The following is a 22,030-nucleotide window of genomic DNA, read 5'->3' on the forward strand; positions in this document are numbered from 1 at the left end:
ATCAGAGAAAAGAATGAAGAAAACCTAAGAACTATGTGGGATATGATTAGGAGCTAAATTGGTGCGTTGATTGGAGTTCCAGAACGGGGAGAAAATGGAAAGCACAGAGAAGATCATTGAAGATTTTCTGACAGGAAACTTCCCTAATATTATGAAAGATGAAAAGCTGACCATCCAAGAAGCTCAATGAACCCCATACATGATAGACCCCAAAAGAAAGTCATCAGGACATATTATAATCACACTCATGAAAACCAAAGACAAAGAAAGAATCCTGAGAGCAGCTCGAGTAAAACAAAACGTCTCATATAAAGGGAAACAATAAGACTAAGCTCTGATTACTCAGCAGAAACCGTGCAGGCAAAAAGGCAATGGGATGATACATATAAAAGCTTAAAAGAAAAAAAATTGCCAACCCAAAATAACATATCCTGAAAAACTCTCTCTCAAATATGGTGGCAAAATTAGCATGTTTCCAGATAAACCGAAATTAAGGAAATTTGTAAAAATGAAACCAAACTTACAAGAATTATTAAATGGAGTTCTTTGGTTAGACAACTAACAACATCAGACTACAACCTGAATCTAGGACACTTAAGTATCAGCCAAATACCGACCTAGGTAATGAACTCTCAAGGATAACGCAAAACTAAAAGATTCAAAACAGGGAACTAGAGATGTCAAACTGTAAAAACAATAAAATGGGGGATACACAGTGTAGGTATAGAACTTTCAAATGGAGAGGAAGTCAAGGCCATATCAAGTAATAAAAGACTAATTTAAACTTAGGAAGATAACCATAAAAAAGTTAACAAACCTACTCATCAAAATAAAGAAGAAAAACAAAGTCTCAGAAAACACAAAATCTACAATAACAAAACAAACAAAAATAAATCTCACAAACAAAAGGAACTCAGCACAGGAGAGGAAGAGGAACAAAGAAAACGTCAGCACCACCAAAAAGCACGACAAAGTGACAGCAATAAAGTCACATCTATCAATAATCACAATGAATGTAAATGGATGAAATGCACCCATAAAGAGACAGAGAGTGACAGAATGAATAAAAACATGACCCATCAATATTATGTCTACAAGAAACACACCTTAGACACAAAGAGGTAAATATATTAAAAATCTAAGGATGGAAAAAATATATCAAGGAAACAGTAACTAAAAAACAGCAAAAGTGGCAATACTAATCTCAGATCAAACAGAATTTAAAGCAAAATCCACCATAAAAGGAAAGGAAGGACACTATATAATGATTAAAGGGGTAATCCACCATGATGACATAGCCATAATAAACATCTATGCACCCAACGACGGGGTTCCAAAATTTATAAAACAAATTCAAACAGCACTGATAAGAGAAACTGACAGTTCCACAGTAAAAGTAGAAGACTTCAACACATCACTCTCAGTAAAGGACAGAACATCTAGAAAGAAACTCAGCAAGGTTACAGAAGATCTAAAGGCCACAATCAACCGTCAGGACCTCATAAACATATATACAACACTCCACTCAACACCAGCAAAGTATACATTCCTTTCCATGGCACATGGAACATTCTCCAGAATAGAAAAAGTCTTAGGGCACAAAACAACCCTCAACAAAATCCAAAACTTTGAGATAATACAAAGCATCTTCTTTGATCACAATGCCATAAAAGTAGAATTAATAACAGAAAAAGCATGGAAAAAAATCAAATACATGGAAACTGAACACCACCTTGCTTAAAAAACACAGGGTAATAGAAGAAATGAAAGATGGAATAAAAAAATATCTAGAATCAAATGAGAATGAAAACACTTCATACCAAAAGCTTTGAGACACAGCAAAGGGAGTGCTCAGAGGTCATTTTATAGCAAGAGACGCACACATTAAAAAAGAAGAAAGGGATAAATTAAAAATGTAGCCCTACAACTCAAACAAATATAAAGAGAACAGCAAAAGAAGTCCACAGCCACCAGAAAAAAGGAAAGAATAAAGATTGCAGCAGATATAAATAAAATAGAGACAAGAAAAACAATACAAAGAATCAACAAAACCAAAAGTTGGTTCTTTGAAAGGATCAACAAAATCTACAAATCACTGGCCAAATTGACAAAAGAAAAACAGGAGGAAGCAAATAACCCAAATAAGAAATGAAAGGGGGACGTGACAACAGAACCAACTGAAATAAAAAGGATCATAGCAGAGTACTATGAAAAACTGTACTCCAACAAATTTGAAAACCTAGAGGAAAAGGACGAATTTCTAGAAACACACTACCTACCTAAACTAACACAAACTGAGGTAGAAAATCTGAACAGGCCAATAACAAGAAAAGAGATTGAAAAGGTAATTTAAAAAACTCCCAACAAAAAAAAGTCCTGGCCCAAATGGCTTCACTGGAGAATTCTACGCAACATTCAGAGAAGAGCTCACACCAATACTACTCTAACTATTTCAGAATACGAAAAAGGAAAGGATACTTCAGAATTCATTTTTGAAGCCAGCATAACATTGATAACAAAACCAGGCAAAGACACCACAAAAAAAGAAAATTACAGACCAGTATCTCTCATGAATATAGATGCAAAAATTCTCAACAAAATTCTAGCTGATAGAATTCAGCACCATATTAAAAAAAAATCATACACCGTGACTAAGTGGGATACATAGCAGGTATGCTAGGACGGTTTAACATTAGAAAATCAAGCCACATAATTCACCACATTAAAAAAACAAAAGAATCATATGATCCACTCATTCGACGCAGAAATGGCATTCCATAAGTCCAACACCCATTTCTGACAAAAACTCTCAATCAGATAGGAATAGAAGGGAAATTCCTCAACATTTTAAAGGGTATCTATAGAAAACAAACAGCCAACATCATTCTCAATGGAGAGAGGCTAAAAACATTCCTCCTGAGAACGGGAACAAGACGAGGATGCCCTTTATCACCACTCCTATTTAACATTGTGCTGGAAGTCCTAGCTAGAGCAATAAGGCAAGAAAAAGAAATAAAAGGCATCCAAACTGGTAAGGAAAAAGTAAAACTACCCCTATTCGTGGATGATATATTATACACAAAGAACTCTAAAGAGTCCACAATAAAACTACTGAAACTAATAGAATCAGCAGAGTGGAAGGATACAAGAGAAACATAAAAAATCAGTTGGATTCCTATACACCAATAAAGAGAACAATGAAAAGGAAATCAAGAAAGCAATATCATTTATAATGGCCCCTAAAAAAATAAAATACTTAGGAATAAATCTAACCTGGGATGTAAAAGAATATGCAAAGAAAACTACAAATCACTACTGCAAGAAACCAAAAGAGACCTACATAAATGGAAAAACATACCATGTGCATAGATAAGCAGGCTCAGCATTATGAAAATGTCAATTCTACCCAAAGCAGTCTACAAATAATATGCAATCCAGATCCAAATACCAACAGCACCCTTTAGTGAGTTGGAAAAACTAATCATTAACTTTAAATGGAAAGGAAAGAGGCCCCGGGTAAGTAAAGTATTGTTAAAGAAGAACAAAGTAGGAAGCCTTGCACTACCTGACCTCAGAACCTACTATACAGCCATGGTAGTCAAAACAGCCTGGTACTGGTACAACAACAGACACATTGTCCAATGGAAGAGAATCCAGAACCCAGATGTAAATCCATCTACCTATGGCCACCTGACGTTTCACAAAGGACCAAAGTCCATTAAATGTGGAGTAGACAGTCTTTTTAAGGAATGGTGCTGTCAAAACTGGATGTCCATCTGTAAAAAAAATGAAGCAGGACCCATAGCTCACATCACACACAAAAACTAATTCAAAAATGGATCAAAGACCTAAATATAAAACCAAAAACTCTAAACATCATGGAAGAAAAAATAAAGTCAACACTAGAGGTCCTAATATACAGCATAAACAGGATACAAACCACAATTAACAATACACAAACACCAGAAGATAAGCTAGATAAATGGGATCTTCTAAAAAGATCATCAAAAGAATTCACCAAAAGAGTAAAAAGACAACCTACACAGTGGGAAAATATTTTTGACTCTGACATATCCAACAAATGTCTAGTCTCTAAAATCACCTGTCCAATAAAAAGACAAACAATCCAATTAAAAAATGGGCACAGCATTTGAACAGACACTTCACCAAAGAAGACATTCAGGAGGCTGACAGACACATGAGGAAATGCCTGTGATCACTAGCCATTAGAGAAATGCAAATTAAAACTACAATGAGATACCTTCTCACTCTGACATTACTGGCACGAATCAAAAAAATTGAAAATAACAAATATTGGAGAGGTTGTGGGGAGTTTGGAACACTTATGCCCTGCTGGTGGAAATGCAAAATGGTACAACTATTTTGGAAAACAATATGGCACTTCCTTAAAAGGCTAGTAATAGAAATACCATAAGATCCAGCAAATAGTCCCACTCCTAGGAATGAATCCTAGAGAAAAAAGAGCCGTCACACAAATAGACTTATGCACATCCACATTCATTGCAGAATTATTCACAATAGCAAAAAGATGGAAACAAACTAAGTGGCCATCAACAGATGAATGGATAAACAAACTACGATACTTACACACAGTAGAATACTACGTAACGATAAAGAACAATGATAAATCTGCAAATCGTCTCACAACATGAATGAATCTGGAGGGCATTATTCTGAGTGAAATAAGTCAATCACAAAAGGACAAATACTGTATGAGACCACTATTATAAAAACTCTTGAAAATGTTTCCACACAGAAAGAAACAATCTTTGACAGTGACGAGGGAGGGAAGGAGTACGGAGGGAAGCACACTAACTAGATAGTAGATAAATGGTAACTTTGGTGAATGGTAAGACAGTACCCAATACTGGGAAAGTCAGCACAGCTTGACCAGGGCAAAGTCATAAAAGCTTCACAGACACATCCAAATACCCTGAGAGACCAAGCTACTGGGCTGAGGGCTGTAGACCATGGTCTTGGGGGACATCAAGCTCAAATAGCATAACATAGTCTATAAAGAAAATGTTCTACATCTGACCATGGTGAGTAGCATCTGGGGTCTTAAAAGCCTATGAGCGGCCATCCAAGATACATCTACTGGTCCCATTCTGGCTGGAGCAAATGAGGATGAAGAAAAACGAACACACAAGGGAAAGATTACTCCAAAGGACTAATGGACCACAACTTCCACAACCTCCACCACACTGAGCCCAGAACATCTAGATGGTGCCTGGTTACCACCACCGAGTGCTCTGGCAAGGATCACAATAGAGGGTCCCAGACACAGCAGGACAAAAATGTAGAATAAAATTCAAATTCACACACGCACACAAAAAAGACCAGGCTTGCTGGTCGGACAGAGACTGGAGAAACCCTGAGAGTATGGCTTCCGGAACCCTTTTAACTCAGAACTGACATCACTACTGAGGTTCACCCTTCAGCCAAAGATTAAACAGGTCTACAGGGCCAACAATAACACACGTGAGGAATGTGCTTCGTAGCTCTATCATCTACAAGACTAATGGGCACACCAGACCAAAAACAAAGAAGGAGAAGGCAAGAAGGGATAGAAAATCCGGACAAATGGAAACAGTGAACCCAGGGTGGGAAAGAGGAGAGTGTTGACACATCAAGGAGTTGATGACCAATGTCACAAAACACTTTGTGTATTAACTGTTTAGTGAGAAACTAATTTGCTCTGTAAACTTTCACCTAAAGCCCAATTAAAAAAAAAAAAACACACAAAATTCCAAAAACCAAAAACCAAAAAACCAAACCCATTGCTAACGGGTCAATGAAAACAAACAAACAAAAGATTTAAAGCCATGGAAACCCTATGGGGCGGTTCTACTATGACGCATAGGGTTGCTATGAGTCAGAATCGACTCGATGGCAATGAACTAATACCACTCAGTCCACTGTTCTCCGGGCTTGCCCCTAGTAGTTGGGCATCACAGTTTCAAATGGGTTTTCAAACAATACATATCTTCCCCCTAGTAGTAACTTGAATTAAGGTAATTGTTCACTGGGCCTCACAGGCGTTACAGCACACCTTTCATGTTCCCACTACTCAGGTGGCAAGCATTATTTATGCTCCTTCTCATATGTGGACCTAGAAAAACAAAACCAACCAGTCCACACGACTCAAGAATGTGGAAGCATCGCAGGGCCAAGCATACTAAAAATTTATATCATTTTTCATGCTTTGATTTATGAGCTTCAGGCCCTTACCCATTGCCCTAATCTGAGGCCTTCTTTGGAGAACTAAAGGAAACACCCTTTGGTCCCATTTGGTAATCCCCATTGGTAACTGGCGCTACCTCCCCCCTAGATGAAAACTTTAAAATCATACCTAGCCAACTACACACAGGCACAGTTAACTGCTTAACTCCACCCTGAAACCCCAGTAAAAGCAGCTGCCTCTCTCTTGCTATTCCCATTGTGGTTGCCCTGTGTCCGGTCTTGGGCCTGTGTGGCCCTGCATGGTGTGCTGCATTGTGTACCCTCTGGAAAATGTGATGTGTAATAAATCTGGTTACTTTTCATGACCTCCCTGCTTCCTCTCTACTGCACTGTCCTGACTGGCCATGATGGCCGTCTTTAGATTATGGATATCTGAACTTCAGCTCACTCCGGGATTGCAGACTGCCGCGCTAGATTTGTGTAACACACCTACCAACACAGGGCACACAAGAAGTCTCACCTGGAAGGAAGTGGACACTGGCTGCTTTTTCTTAGTCCCCAACTTCATGGTTCCTGACCCAGAGGAAAATGAACTGGTGGAGGGCCTGGAATTTCTGTCTCCTACAAATCTTTAGGCAGGTGATGAAGGAGCCATAGAGGCAAGGCTCTTCTTTGCTTTGCCCTTGCCAGAGGCTCGGTTGCTTTGAGGAACGGCTGGGATGGTCACAGACCTAGAAGAAGCCTTGCTTTCAGGGATGCTGGGCTCTCCACCTGCAATAAAGTATCTCTGCTTGGGCAGACCCCTGGGTGTCTGACTTGTAGTAGGGGCAGTAGTGCCTCCAACCACAGGGTTTTTCTTAGTCTTGCTGGGTCCTATTTTCATTGTAGGGGTGCTCTGGCTAGTGAATCCCCCGGTGTTCAGGACTAAGCTTCTCCTATTGTGGTTTGGGATGCTAGGGGCCCCACTCATTCCTGTTCCAATGCCTAGTGCTCCATATTTGGAACTGAGATCTGAGACAGTTTCTCTGCTCCTAAAGTCCATGGGTACAGCTGAAACCTGCAACCCGGAGCCGCTTGGGGTTGTGCTGCCTTCCTTTGGGCCTACGATTGGGAACAGTGCCGGGCATGGAGGTGGTAAAGCCAGAGGTATTGGTGGTGCCTGAGATGAAAACAGCTGGGGTGGCACCCAAGGGTGGCTTTGTGGTGACATGGGTGCCCAAGGTAGAAATAGTGGGACATGAACCCCCAAAAGCTGACCCCGAGGTGATACTCAAGGCTGGCTGACCTGGAATGGAGCTTGAGCCTGAGGCCGGGGCTTGAGCTGCTAGGATTCTGCTAGTGTCTGTGGCTGAGGCAGCGCTGACACCAAGGGTGTCTGAAGGGCCTGGGCAGATGGGAAGGGCCTGCTGGTGCCCACAGGAGGTCCCAGGAGGACAGTCTGGGAGGGCAGAGAGATGTCCAGGGATGTGACCCCAACGTCAGGAGCAGGATGGGGGGCCATGCCTGTAGATGTGCTGGCTGAGGAGCTAGCCCTGAGTGAAGAACCAGTGATTGTCAGGCCAGGGGAGAGAGGGGCACTAGGATCCCTGGTTGGAGAGGGGGTCCCCAAGAAGGAGACAGGAGAATCTACATCATGGGTGTAGGAGACTTCATCCTGAAGGTGCTGGTAGCAGTGGGGAGGGCAGCTGCAGGAGCAGCCAGGGGAGGACATGGACTTCCCTTTTTAAAGTCCAGCCCTAGTGGGGATGGAGCAGGCTCAGAAGGGATTGGGGGCCCAGAGGACAGGTCAGTCCTATGTGTGTCTGATAATGGGGTGGGAGCAAGAGTCAGCAAGGCGAAAGGGGCTGAGGGCAGTGAGTGTGACAAGGTGGCTGGGAGGGGCGGTGGCAATGAGGAGAAGAGGGGACATGGTGAGCTGTGCTTCCTCCCACACATGGGATTGCTAGGGGTTGGCCACTCCAGCAGGTTCCGGGACAGCCAGTGGGCCAGGGAGTCCTGCTTTCTCCTCCATGTCTTCTGTTGTTGATTCAGGCTGGCAGCTGGTGGGGCAGCTACTGGAGAAGCAGCCTCTGCGGCAGGAAAGAGGGAGGAACCTGAAGGCTGAGTGGCCCTGCAGCTGGAGTTGGCCTCCATCTCACCCCTCAAAGCGATGTTGAAGTGCTGGAGCACTGCTTTCTTCTCTCAGTCTAGATCTTCAACGGTGACTGGATAACCTGGCTGGCGGGGTGGCTGCAGAACCAGAGGGCCCCTCGCCTAGGTTGCAGCGGAGGAATCCTGCATTTCCGGGGCCTAGAGCTGTCAGATGTGGGTGAGCAGTCCCTCAAATTTCATTTCTGCCCTAAGGTCACATCTGAAACATTTTCACAGTGGATCTTCCTCAGGAACATCGCTGAAGCTGAAGTTCGAGGTCCCTGGGCCTCCTGGCTCACTCTCTCTGTGGACTGGCAGGGCAGCTGGGACTGGGACAAGAATCCTTGGGTGGAGCTGTATGAGCTTGTGATGACATTTCATTTGGTGCCTGGGCTCAGAAAGGGGATCTGTGTTGTCTTGATGGAATTGTCTTCTGAGCTCTTGGAATGGAGGCTTCTCTTCAGAGCCCCAGGCCTAGAAAGGAAGAAGATTCACCTCTGTGGACACCCAGGGGCCTAAATGCAGACTGTGCCCTCCCAGCGCCATCGGGGCCCCTTTTCTAATAGTCCTGCCTTTCTAGGACCAGAGGGTCTTCCTCCTGCTTTGCCACCCCCTCTCCACACAGCCTTCTCTGCGCCAGAGTCTTGGGCACAGGACAGTGTTGTGGGCTACATAGAAGTGACTGCCTGCTCTTGTACCAGAGACAATCGATTTGCTCAGTAAGCTCCCTGAGCTAGGAGACACCTTGGAGTGGTGCACAGACAGACCCTACTTCCTCTTAGAGCCAGGCCAGCACATGGAGGTGAGGGCCCCCAGGAAGGACCACAGGATCTGCAGGATCACGGGATTTCGCCTCCAGGAGGCTCTGAGAAAGCGCCTTTGTAAAGTCCCTGGAGACTTGTAGGCTGGCCTGCGAGTCCCGCCACAGGCAGAGGCAGGGGCAGCTGGGGGACCGCGGACAACCCACGGAACTTGGTGGGAGCGGATTGCGGGCTGCGGACACTCGAGCTTCCCCCGGCAGGACCTGGCCCCGAGTGCATGGGACCGAGGCGAGGGACCAGGCTTGCCCAGGGAAGTGCCCATCGGAGCTGTCGTGGAAGATTGGTCCTTGTCTGGGGATAGACTCAAAGGCAAGGATTCGGTTTTTTACTTCTGGATTATACCAAGTGCTGAGCGTCCTCCTCTAGCTGCCAACTCGGCAAAGGCGGAGCACGACTGTTTGGCCGGTTGCTGTGACGCATCTTTTGAACCTGTCTTCAGTGAATGGGCGCGTGCACAGAACGCGCGAGCTAGGACAGGGCGCGCGCACACATTCCCGGCAGTGTGTGCGCATGCGCTAAGTACTCTGGCGGAACAAGCTGGACTGCCAAGGAACCGCAAGGAACAGACGCATGCGCAAAGGGTGCTCCAAGGACAGGTGTGGCCGAGGGAGTACGTGCAAAGGAACCTCGAGGAAGGCAGCGGGACCAAGAACTCTCGAGGAACAGGCTCAGCAGCAAAGACTATGGCTCATTCCCTGGACCCTCCGGCGCTTCTGCATCTCCCCGGAAGTGGAAGGTGTTTGACTTGAGCGAGGTGAGCTTATTGGCAGGGCGGCGGCCTCCTCTCACCCTGGTCCGCCGGAGCTGCCTGTCAGGAACTGGACAGGATGGGTCTCTGACCAGGCAGAGGACAGACTTAACTGCTGGGAGCCGGGCTCCAGACTTCGCAGCTCCTGCACAGGATGATAGCTTTAGGATCAGCACCTGTGCTTCCCTCTGTCCTTTCCCCTGGAGACACTGGAGGGGGAATGCTGCCCAGAACAGAAGAGGGTTCACCAGATCCTTCTGGGCTGGGGGCATGGTGGCAGGGAGGACAGGCTGGGAGAGACAGGCTTACCACACGTCCCAGTGATCCCACTCCTAGGTAATTAACCAAGAGAAAGCAGTATTTATGTTCACACAAAAACATGTATGTAAGTGTTTTTAGCTGCTTTATTCATATTTCCTGGATAGCACTACTGAAGGTATCCGATGTCTCTGAGAGAGTTTGTAAGAGCTTTCTGTTTGTTTTTCTGGGAGTGACCCTGTATATACTAATCATATCACAGTCAAGTTGGAGTGAGCATGTTACCAGTTTGAGCAAAAGGTTGAAACTGGACAGCCATACAGATTCTTTTACTCCCCACTCTTTATGTCCTAGTTGTCATATGTATTACCTCTATATGAATTGAACCCACCCTCTGAGATGGGGGTGCAATGTTTGCTTTCTAAAGTCATACATACATTAAACAATTTAAGAGGAGAAAAATAGACTATCACATTTACCCAGAAGCTTAACCATTTGTGATGTTCTTCCTGTATCTGAAGTTTCAAGCTTCCCTCTTGTATCAATTCTCTTCAGCCTGCAGAGTGCCTTTCACATTTTTTGAAAACAAGTTGTCTGATGATGGGTTCTCTTCATTTTCTTTCATGTCCATCAGTGTTTTTTTTGTTTGATCGTTTCATTTTCTTCTGTTTTATTTTGCCTTCAATCCTTAAGGATCTCTTTGCTGAATGTAATATCCTGCATTGAGACTTCTTTTCTTTCAGCACTTTAGAGATCTTATGCCAACCTCTTCTGTCCTAGGTCTTCTTTTACGTATGACATGTCATTTTTCTCTGACTGTTTTCAAGATTTTTTCTTCATCTTTACTTTCCAGCAGATTGTGTTGTGTCTGGGTGGGGTGTTTTGCATTTCTTAGATGTGAGTTTCACAAAGTTGTAAAATTTTTAGCCATTTTTCTTCACTAACCCCTTTCACCCCTCCTCCAGGCAATTGTGGATCCAAGTAAGAAGAAATCCTTGACAACTTCAATCTTTTCTCCATTTATCATGATGTTGGTTATTGGTCCAATCATGAGGATTTTTGTTGTCTTTATGTTGAGGTGTAATCCATACTGAAGGCTGTAGTCTTTGATCTTCATCAGTAAGTGCTTCAAGTCCTCTTCTCTTTCAGCAAACAAGGTTGTGTCACCTGCATATCACAGGTTGTTAATTAGTCTTCCTCCAATCCTGATGCCACATTCTTCTTCATATAGTGCAGCTACTCAGATTACTTGCCCAGCATACGGATTGAACAAGCGTAGTGAAAGGATACAACCCTACGCACACCGTTCCTGACTTTAAACCACGCAGTATCCCGTTTTTAGAGTGATGAAAATGTTCAAATATTGACTGTGGTGCTGTTGCACAATTTGTGAATCTAATAACGACAACTGAATTGTACACTTTATATGGGTGAATTGTATGATATGTGAATTATATCTCAATTAAGTTGTTAATTTTTTTAAAAGATGAAGTTGTAAAATTATTTGTTAAAACCTCAGAAATATATAAGGAGGTGCCTTGTGGAGCTGTTCAAACCCAAGGTTTTATAAGAAGTTTAAGTGTGCTGACCTTTGGCCAACTCAACCTAAGCTCAAAGAAAAGAAGGGCTTATTCCAAAGATAGTTGTGAGTATACATTTTATTTGATGAAGGGTACCCCCTAAAAAAGATTCAGAGGAGATCTATGCAGTTTTATAAGTGAATTGCATTAGTAGAAGTACTTCCAGCTTGCAGTGAATGGGACAGAGACAGCACAAAAAGGAAAGGAGGCCTTCGGACTGCCAAACTTCTACAGGACAAGAAGCAGGTTGAGAAATAATGCAGCTCTAAACCTGAGAACCTTTTGTGGAAAAGGAAAGATAAATCAGATGGCGATCCAAAAGCCATGAAATTATTGCCAGTCCTTGAGTCCTAATCAAGAAACTTCTAATTTATACTTGCTGAAAAAGAAAGCCCGAAGGAGAATTGATGCATTTGAATTACCGTGTTGGCGATAAATATTAAATATACCATGGACTGCCAGAAGAAGGAACAAATCTGTCTGGGAAGAAGTACAGCCAGAATGCTCCTTAGAAACGAGGATTGCTAGACTTCGTCTTACATACCTTGGACATGTTGTCAGGAGGGACCAATCCCTGGAGAAGGCCATCATGCTTGGTAAAGTAGAGGGTCAGCAAAAAAGAGGAAGTCCCTCAATGAGATAAATTGATATATAGTGACTGCAACAACGGGCTCAAACTGTGAGGATGGCACAGGACCAAGCAATGTTTTGTTCTGTTTTACATAAGGCTGCTATCAGTAGGAACCGACTCGATGGCACCTAGAAACAAGAATTATTCCTTTGTGCCTCCCATATTTCCCCTTTATGAATCAGTGTCTATACCAGTTATCAATACATGTTGAGTGCTTGTGGGTGGGAATGGGCAATAATTTGTCTCTTGGGCTCACAGGACTTCAGATTGAGAGGAGCTGCCCTCAAGGAGTTGTACTTAAGAAACTGAATACTTAGATGACAAGACTCTGGATTTTGAGCAGATGGTGTAATCGCATGAGACTTTGGAGTGTCTTGGGAAAACGTGGTTTTGCATGTGGAAGGGACATAAGTCATTGGGGATAGAGTAGCCAGCCTTCAAGATGGCCTCTAATGATTCTTGCCTCCTGATGTTCCTGCGTTTGTTTTGTTCCCTCCCACACTGAGTAGGGCTGACCTGTGTAACTAGTAAGGTATGGCAGAAGTGTTGGTGTGTGAATTCTGAAGTCAAAGTATAAAAGACATCTTAGCTTCTGTTTTGCTCTCTTACATCACTCACTCTGAGAAATGTCAGCTGCTGTGTTGTGAGAACATTCAAAAACCCCATGGAGATGTCCATGTGGTGAACAACTGAGGCCCCCTCCCAGCCACCAGCATGGACTTGCCAACTACATTAGTGAGCTTTCGTAGAAACAGATCTTCCAGCCCAGTCAAGCCTTCAGAGAACTGCAGCTCTGGCCAACATCTTGACTGAGAAACCCCAGGCCAGGTATGACCACTCACCAAGTCACTCCTAAATTCCTGACTGACAGAAACTGTGTGAAATAATGTTTATTATTGTTTTATGCCACTAAATTTGGGGTTATTTGTAACATAGCAATTAACACTCTTCCATGTGCAAAGTCATTGTTAGAGAGAGGTAAGTGTCTGGATGAGAGGTGTGTGTCCATGCTTGACTATGGAGGTGTGTTTCTGTGTGACAATCTGGATGTACATCTGTGAATGTGTGTGTCTTTGTGTGTAGCTGTTGAATTAGAGTTCTGGTCTGCTTTTGTGTGTGTGCCTGTTTATGCCAGTGTATGGCTTTTGTGCACTGATGTATGTGTGCATGACTGTGGTCTCACAGGACTCTGTGTGTGACTGTGTGTGTATGTCTGTTGAGTCACATGTCTAGCCTGTGTGAATCTTTGTACATTTGAGGTTCTCACAGGTCTGGATAAATGATGTATGTGCTCGCTCTTGCCTCACAGTCCTTATCTGTGCCTTACTGGGTGTGTGTGCTTCTGTGTGACAGTATAAGCATGTCCCTATTTACAGGACACTTTATAGGGCTATGTGGTGGCTGCTGTCTCACTGCTCTCATTTGCGTTTGGGTGTGTGTTACTGTATGTGCATACACCTGTGTACAGGTAAGACTGTTCCTACACATCGGTCCACATGTGCAGTTGTGTGTACCTGTACCTGTGACTGCTATCTCAAGGTCTACACATGCATCTGAGTATGTGTGACCTGCGTACATCTTGTCTCACATTTCTGGCTTGTGTTGCACTGTGTGTGTGCATGCATCGGCCTGCATGAGCTTGTGTGCTTATAAGTCTGTAGGCCTGTGTGTGTGGCTGTTGACTGCCAGGTGTAGGTGTCTCCCAGGTGTGTGGTGTGTGCCCAGATGCCCATGCCTGTGTGTGTGCACCTGGTGGGTGAGTGTAGGGATCAGATTGTGTAACCTCTTGAGTGCGATGGATATGGCCCGAGGGGCACTTGCCTGACTCACCTGCTTGTATTCCTGAAGGACCTGGCTGTGACCTATCCATTCTCCCTGTGGTACAATGAATTACTTAACGTGGCCCTTCTAGCCATGGTCTTTGTGACTCACAGCAGTGATTGGGTGGGACTATGCAAATAAGGTATATGGAACCTGTAAGGGTTAAGTTGTGTGTCAACTTGGCTAGGCCATGTTTCCCAGTATTGTGTGGTTGTCCTTTATTTCATGTGTTGTGCATTCTGACCTCTACATGTTGATGAGGCAGGATTGGTGTGGGGTGTGTCTTGAATCGCAGACTTGCAAGAGGCCATGACTCAAGTCCTACCCTTACTCAAGTTACACCCTTCCCTGGGGTGCAGCCTGCATATAAGGTATATGTGTGGAGGCCTTAGTGGGACTCTCTCTCTCTCTGCATCTGGATCTTGTGTCCAGTTTGAGATTTTCTAACCTCTGGTTCTTGGGACTTGAGCCAGAGGACAGTTGTCTGACCTGCTGATTCCAGGATTCGTGGGGCTCCAAAGATCCATGGGCCCGCAGCCTATCTTTTGACCTGATTCACTGACTTCTGCAACCTTGTGAGCCAGCAGCCTGTGGTCTTCACTTCCAGTTTGGGTTCCTCAGCATTTGCAGCCACTTGGGTCCGGAGAAGCCTATGCCTGATCCACGGATTTGGGACTTGCCAGCCTCCACAACTGCATGAGCCATTTTCTTGATATGGTTTGTGAGTTCTGTGAGATGTTGTAGGGATTTAGGGAACCGAAAGGAGGGAGAGTACAGAGGGGAGGAGGACTAACTGATGTTACAGATTATGGAATGGTACAGCAATTTAGAAAAGTTGGACAGTTGGGACATCTTTAACCTCTGCCTCATATGAACCAGCTTTGTGCTGATTCTTATAGATCATTCATTTACTCCCCATCCGTCAGGTATGGGACTAAGCCCATTTGCCCCAAGAGAAGATTGAGTCCTTTGTTGGGACCACTCGGACCTGAAGAGAAGGTGCTCTTAGTAAGGCCCCACTCTGCCCTTTGCCCCTTGGCCTTTATCTAACCGAAGTGGGGGAGAATGTGAGGTGAAGTGTCTGGAGAGGTACATGATTCCCCCACCACCTGTCCTAGTTATCTAGTGCTGCTATAACAGAAATACCAGAAGTGGATGGCTTTAACATATAGAAATTTATTGTCTCACATTCCAGTAGGCTAGAAGTTCAAATTTAGGGCACTCGCTCCAGGGGAAGGCTCTCTCTCTGTGGCTGTGGGAGAAGGCCTTGTTATCAATCTTCTTTGGTATAGGAGCTTGTCCACGCAGGATCCCTGAGTCCAAGGGACATGCTCTGCTCCTGGAGCTGCTTTCTTGGTTCTATGAGGTCCTGGTATCTCCCTGATAGCTTCTCACTTTCATATCTCAAAAGAGATTGGCTTAAGACATGACCTAATTCTGTAGATTGAGTCCTGCCTTATTAACATAACTGCTTCTAATCCTGCCTCATTAACATCATAGAGTTAGGATTTACAACACATAGGAAAATCACATCAGATGACAAAATAGTGGACAATCACACAATACTGGGAATCATGGCCTAGCCAAGTTGACACATATTTTGGGGGGACATAATTCAATCCATGACATTCTGCCATTTGACTCCCCAAAATTCATGTCTTTGCCACGTGTAAAACATATTCACTCTATCATATCATAGCAAAAGTTTTAATTCAACTCCAAGTCAAAACTCCAAAAATTCCTTTTCATCTGAAATCTAGAATATAAGTTATCTGCTTCCAAAGTACAATGGTAGAACAGGCACAAGCTAGACATTTCATTACAAATGGAGAAATTGGAGGGAAAGAAGGAACAACAGGCACCAAGCAAATCAGCAGAACACATTACATAAGCTGTCAAGGCTTGAAAATAATCCTCTGTTCTCTGAGACCATTTACACAATGGCCCTACCCTCCAGACTCTAGGTATTGGCCCCACTCTCTAGATTCTGTGGGGGGGCCCCTCGGTCCTGGGCTTCAGCTCCGCCTTCCAGGCCCACTGGAATGGCAACTCTGCTCCCTCAGCTTTAGGCAGCCCCATTTTCCTAGTCCATCTGAGTGGCGACTCCACCCTTTGAGACTGAGGCAGCTCTGTTTCCTGTGTTCCTTGTCTCATTAGCTTCTGCTTTCCTGTTTCCTTGGCCTCTCAGCCCCTTGGCCAGCATCTGCCCTGCTCATGCAAGTGTTCTAAAGCCCTTTAGCTCCACTGATAAGTGCCTGGATGCACCCCACTCTGCCAGTATGCCTCTGCGCAAAGACACTCAGCTCTCTCCCTCCGTGGGTTGGCTCCAGTTCTGTCTCGCGATGGTCTCTTGGTTAGGGCTTCAACATATCTTTTTTGGGGACACAATTCAATCCATAAGAGCCCTTTTTCACTTTATCTCTTTCTCCTCTCATTTTATTGTAGGCAGATAGAAACAGCCTGGTGGCACCTTCAACACTCTGCCTGGAAATCTCCTTAGCAAGATTCTTTAGTTTATTAGGTACATTGTCTGTTTTCCATTTTACTACTGATGAGAAAGTTGCTACATTTCCTACTGCTACATAACAAGGGTCCCTTTTCTTTTAGCTTCCAATAACACACATTGCTTTCCTTCAGTTTCTGACTGGCATCCTCTTAAGGCCCATCATTATTTTGCTGCTCAGTCCCCATCTCAATGCCACATATTTTAGGTGTTTTTTATGGCAGCACCCTTATCCAGGTACCAAATCCTGTTCTGGTTATCTGTGGTGCATAACTCATTGGTGTAGAACAACCATTGAATGATACTTATGCATTCTGTGGGTCAGGAATTTGGACAGGGCCTCTCTCTGCCCATGACTTGTGGAGCCTCAGTAAGGAAGACTGAAATGGCTGGGGTGACTCAAACAGTTGTGGGATGAAATCATCTGAAGACTTCTTCACTCACATATGTGGAACCTGAGCTGGGAAGACTGAAAGGCCAGACTCAGCTGAATTTCTCAACTTAAGAACTTGCACATGACCTATTCATGAGCCTCGGTGTCTCACAGCATGGTAGCCTGTTCTGACAGGGTGCAACTTGACAGGAAGCATCTGAAGAGAGTATGTTTTTGAGAGAACCAGGTGGAGACAGCCACTCTTGGTCAGAGCAGAAGTGACTCTGCGATTTCCAAGAAGGAATCATAAAGGGCTATGCAGATTCTGCCTGGCATTTTTGGAACACCCACTCTCTTTCAGGATGCTTCCTCAGAACCAAGGCCTAATTGGATGGCCTAATTATGATCTAGCCTCAGAAATCACATAGCATCCCTTTGGCCATTATTTGTTGAAGCCCCCTAGACTCACAAGGAGGGAAGAGAGACTCCATATCTCAATCGGAGTAGTGTCGAAGAATGTGCACACGTTATTTAACTGCCACATAGGTAAAGTCTATGTAATCTGGGCTGGCCTTGTGACTTGCTTTGACTAACAGAATGTTCAGCTGACACGTAAATAAGTCCAGGGAATCCTGCTAGAGAGAGAGAGAGACAGAGACCACATATATATATAGAAGAGATCAATGGAGAGAGATCTACATGGAGTAGAACCAAGGGTCCCAGCCTATAGCCAGTACTAAGGCTCTAGTATGTGAATGAACGCACCTTTGACCTTCTAACCCTACCCAGCAGCCGTATGAGTGGACTCCATTGATGCCATGTGGAGCAGAGACAAACTGCATCTCTGCTGAGCCCTGCTCACATTTCTGATCCACAGAATCACAGGAGGAAAAAAAAAAAAAAGAAGGTAGCTGTTTCCAGGCACTAAGTTTTGGGGTTGAATGGTTACACTGCAATAGATAAGCAAAATAGTACAGCACAATTTGGTGTCCTACTTTCTCTATTTTAATTTCTAAATCATCTCAATAAATTCTAGAAAACAGCTTCATAAAATTGAACATCCATTTCTGATTTTAACAGACGAAGTCTTAGTAAATGAGGCATTGAAGGACACTTCCTGAACATGAAAAGAATATCTATGTTAAACACTAGAGGAATTTCCATAAATACCATGAATGAGACAAAGATTCTGGATACAATCATTACTATTCGTCATTATTTGGAAATTTCAAGTTCCCACCATGAAATTCAAAATATAATGAGATATAATATTGGAAAGGAAAGAACAAAATTATAATTTTCAGATAAGTGACTAACTAGAAAAACAAAAAGGATAACCTTAAAATGATTAAAGATAGTTTAAAAAATTCATTGAGTTTTCCAATTAGTAAGAAATATAAAAAACAACTTTCCTTTGTTCTAGCAATGCCAGTTGTAAAATATTGTAGAGAAAGTTCTATTCACGAGAGTACCAAAAATATAAAACACCAAGCATTTCAGTTACCTACTACTGCATAACAAACCACCCCAAACACAGTGGATCAGGACAACAATATACTATTTCTTTCAAATCTAGAGGGTGACTGGGCAGTTCTCTGCTCCACATGGCATCAACTGCATCACCTTGGGAATGCGAGTTGGGGCTCAATTGAACATCCAAGATGGTGCATTCACATACCTGGGAGTTCAGTTGAGGCTGTGATCAGAGCACCTACTCACAGCCTCTCCGAGGAGGCATTGACTTGCCACAACGCAATGACTGGGTTCCAAGAGGGAGAACCAAAGAGTGAATATTCCAAGAGACCTATCTGTAAGTCTTCTCATGACTTTGCTGATAGGGGAAAACTTTCTTGAACACCAACTGAAATGACAACCCTGACCATAAGAATCAGCACGAGGCTGGTGCTGGTTTCTTTGAGGCAGAGGTTAAATATACCCCTGTCTTAGTCATCGTGCTGCTGTAGCAGAAATACCACAAGTGGATGGCTTTAACAAACAGAAGTTTATTCTCTCGCAGTCTAGTAGGCTAGAAGTCCAAATTCAGGGCATCACCTCTAGGGGAAGGCTTTCTGTGTCAGCTCTGGAGGAAGGTCCTTGTCATCAGTCTTCCCCTGGCCTAGGAGCTTCTCTGTGAAGTAACCCTGGGTCTAAACCCGCGCTGTGCTCCTGGCACAGCTTTCTTGCTGGTATAAGGTCCCCAACTCTCTTCTCGCTTCCCTTTCCTTTTATCTCTTTTAAGATAAAAGGTGGTGCAGGCCACTCCCCAGGGAAACTCCCTTTACATTGGATCAGGGATGTGACCTAAGCTAGGATGTTACATCCCACCCTAATCCTCTTCAACATACTCCAGTCTTGCCTCATTAACCACAGGCAGAGATTAGGATTTACAACGGATAGGAAAATTATATCTATCAAAAAATGGAGGACAATTACACAATACTGGGAATCATGGCCTAACCAAGTTGACACATATTTTTGGGGGACACGATTCAATCCATGACACCCTGCTTCTCCAATTTCTCCACCATTTCTGACACCTGCCATTTGCCCCACAGCAGTCTTTTGATAATTTATTGGAATGGTCACAGAGAACCTGTGGAAACAATAAGTGCAATAACAACTTTAATCACAGAGAAGGATATAAACAGAAATGAAGATATGTAAAGGGTGAGGTTTGGGAGGAGTCGCAGCATAAGGCCTCAATCTCTCAAGGGGACCTGCTTGCTCTCCTGAAAACCGATGTCCATTCTCACCCACAAGGAAAATTTCAAACAGGAAACTCAATGACGTCACTCAGCAGACTCTGCTATTGTTGCTCCTTTCACCTCTCCACGTGGATGGTCTTCACACTCTGCTGCCACTGTCTGGGTCTGCTCCTTGTCTCTGATTCTGGTACCATTGCAGCTGATGCTTCTGTTCCCATCACAGGTTTACTCATTCTGGGAGGTTCATAGCACAGGTCCCCATGACACACTCCCCTCCTGGCTCTCATTGATCAGGAAGCCCCGTCTTAGTCTCCGTGTTCTAGGGCTTTTATCAGTCACCAGGTGGGTTGGCCAGCCAATCCATCCCTAGGGCAACTACTGGGTGAGGCCTCCCCAGTCAGTCCTGGTAAAAGTCAGACTGGGTGGGCCAGTTAGAGTAAAGGCCAACTACTGGATGGAGTTTAGAATCAGGATCAAAAGGCCAAATGTGTTTTTTTAGTTATGTGATTCCACATGTGCAGACCTAAATTCAGAAGTCCAGAAACATTACTTCCATTACATTCTATTGGTCAAGTGAGTCAGAGGACTAGAGCAAGGGGAGGAGTGATGATGGGAGGAGTGACAAAGAATTTGCATACACCTTTAATCTAACACAACAAGAAATAAAGTCTTAAGAATAAATGAATGATATCTACAGAAAAAAAAATGCAGAACTTTACTGATAATCTTAAAAGAGGACGAGATGAGCAGACTCAATGTGGAAAAATCATAAGTATTCATGATTAAATACATAAAGCAATTCCAATAAAATCCTTAGGCATATTTTTGTCTTGGTGAGTAATTTGATCATAGAGTTAATTTAGAAGAATAAATGAGAAAGTAGCAGTCCCTGAGGGGTGCAAATGGTTAAAGCACTCGACTGCCAGCCGGAAGTTCGGAGGTTCAAGTCCACCCAAGGCACCTCAGAAGAAAGGCTTGGCAATCTACTTCTGAAAAATCAGCCATTGAAAATATCTATAGATCACAGTTCTACTCTTGACACACATAGGGTCGCCATGAGTTGAAATCAAATCAACGGCAATTCATTTTAGTAGTGGTATTTAATTAATAAAAGATAGTGGTAGTGGGAGCTCACAAATGGGACCCAGCTTGGATGGATGGATAAATAGATAAGAAGCACTGCACAATAAGGTTGAATGAAAAATTGTTACATTTGTGGGGGCGTGGGGGGGGGGGGCTCCGTACCTGACACCAAAAGCTAAGAAACTCCATATGGAGTGAAAAATTAAATGTAAAAATGGAAACTACAAAAGTATAAGGAAATATTTATATGATCTTTATGTGAAAGAGGAATTTCTTGGATAAAAGACTCTGGAGCTTAAAATATATGCTAATCAAAAACAAGTATATAAAAAATATAAGCCAAATGATAAACTGCACATATGAGAAAAGATTAATGTTCTTAACACCTGAAGAACTCATATAGCTCAATAAGAAAAAAATCAAACAAGTATCTATCAAGCTCCTCCTAAGTACCAGGCACAGTTGTGGGCACTGGAAACACTGGAAGTAAACAAAGAGTCTGCCTTCATGAGTTTTCCTTCTGGTCTGGGAGACAGACATCAAATCAGCAAACAACAACTGTGTGTGTGTGTGTGTGTGTGTGTGTGTGTGTGATTTAATGCCAGGCTATAAGAAGTGATGTGCAGAGAAGTAAAGTGAGGTAAAGGGGTAGGTGATGGAGACAGGAGGGCTGAGAATTTGGACAGAGTAGACCAAGAAGAGGTAGCTTTTGAACAAGAGAATGGGTAAAGTGAAGGAATAAGATGCAGATACTTGGGGGAATGAGATTCCCAAGCCAAAGGCCTGTGGGGTGGGAATGAGATTGGCATGCTCCAGGAAACGAAAAACTGTGGCAGGAATCAAAGGAGCAAGGCAGAGATGAGACCTGAGATAGTCAGGGACTGGGCTGTACAATCTTTGAACTCATCTTACAAGCCATTTTCTGTCATTTCATATTGTTCATAAATACAACTTCTAATGGCAGCCTATTAGGTGCATATTCTAAGATTTAAAAAACTATAATAACCATTCTCTTAGAGTTGGATGTGGTAATAGATCCAGTTTTGAACTACTGTAAATAATGTTCCCATGTTTTAAATTATAACATGGGTTGTTTGTGGCATGTACTGAGGCCAACAAGGTGAGGCAGTGGTCAGTGCAGGGCAGGTTCAAGTAGGTCGTGCCTGTGCTGCT

At 43.6% G+C, this 22,030-nt stretch overlaps 1 pseudogene; it reads left to right on the top strand.

Annotated features, from left to right (window-relative positions):
* The first annotated feature begins 18,824 nt into the window (after nt 1–18,824).
* LOC101343478 (DNA damage-regulated autophagy modulator protein 1-like) overlaps nt 18,825–22,030 on the top strand; it is a 21,556-nt pseudogene continuing 18,350 nt past the window's right edge.

The sequence above is a fragment of the Trichechus manatus genome, unplaced genomic scaffold, assembly GCF_000243295.1.
Source record: "Trichechus manatus latirostris isolate Lorelei unplaced genomic scaffold, TriManLat1.0 scaffold00256, whole genome shotgun sequence".
NCBI lineage: Eukaryota > Metazoa > Chordata > Mammalia > Sirenia > Trichechidae > Trichechus > Trichechus manatus.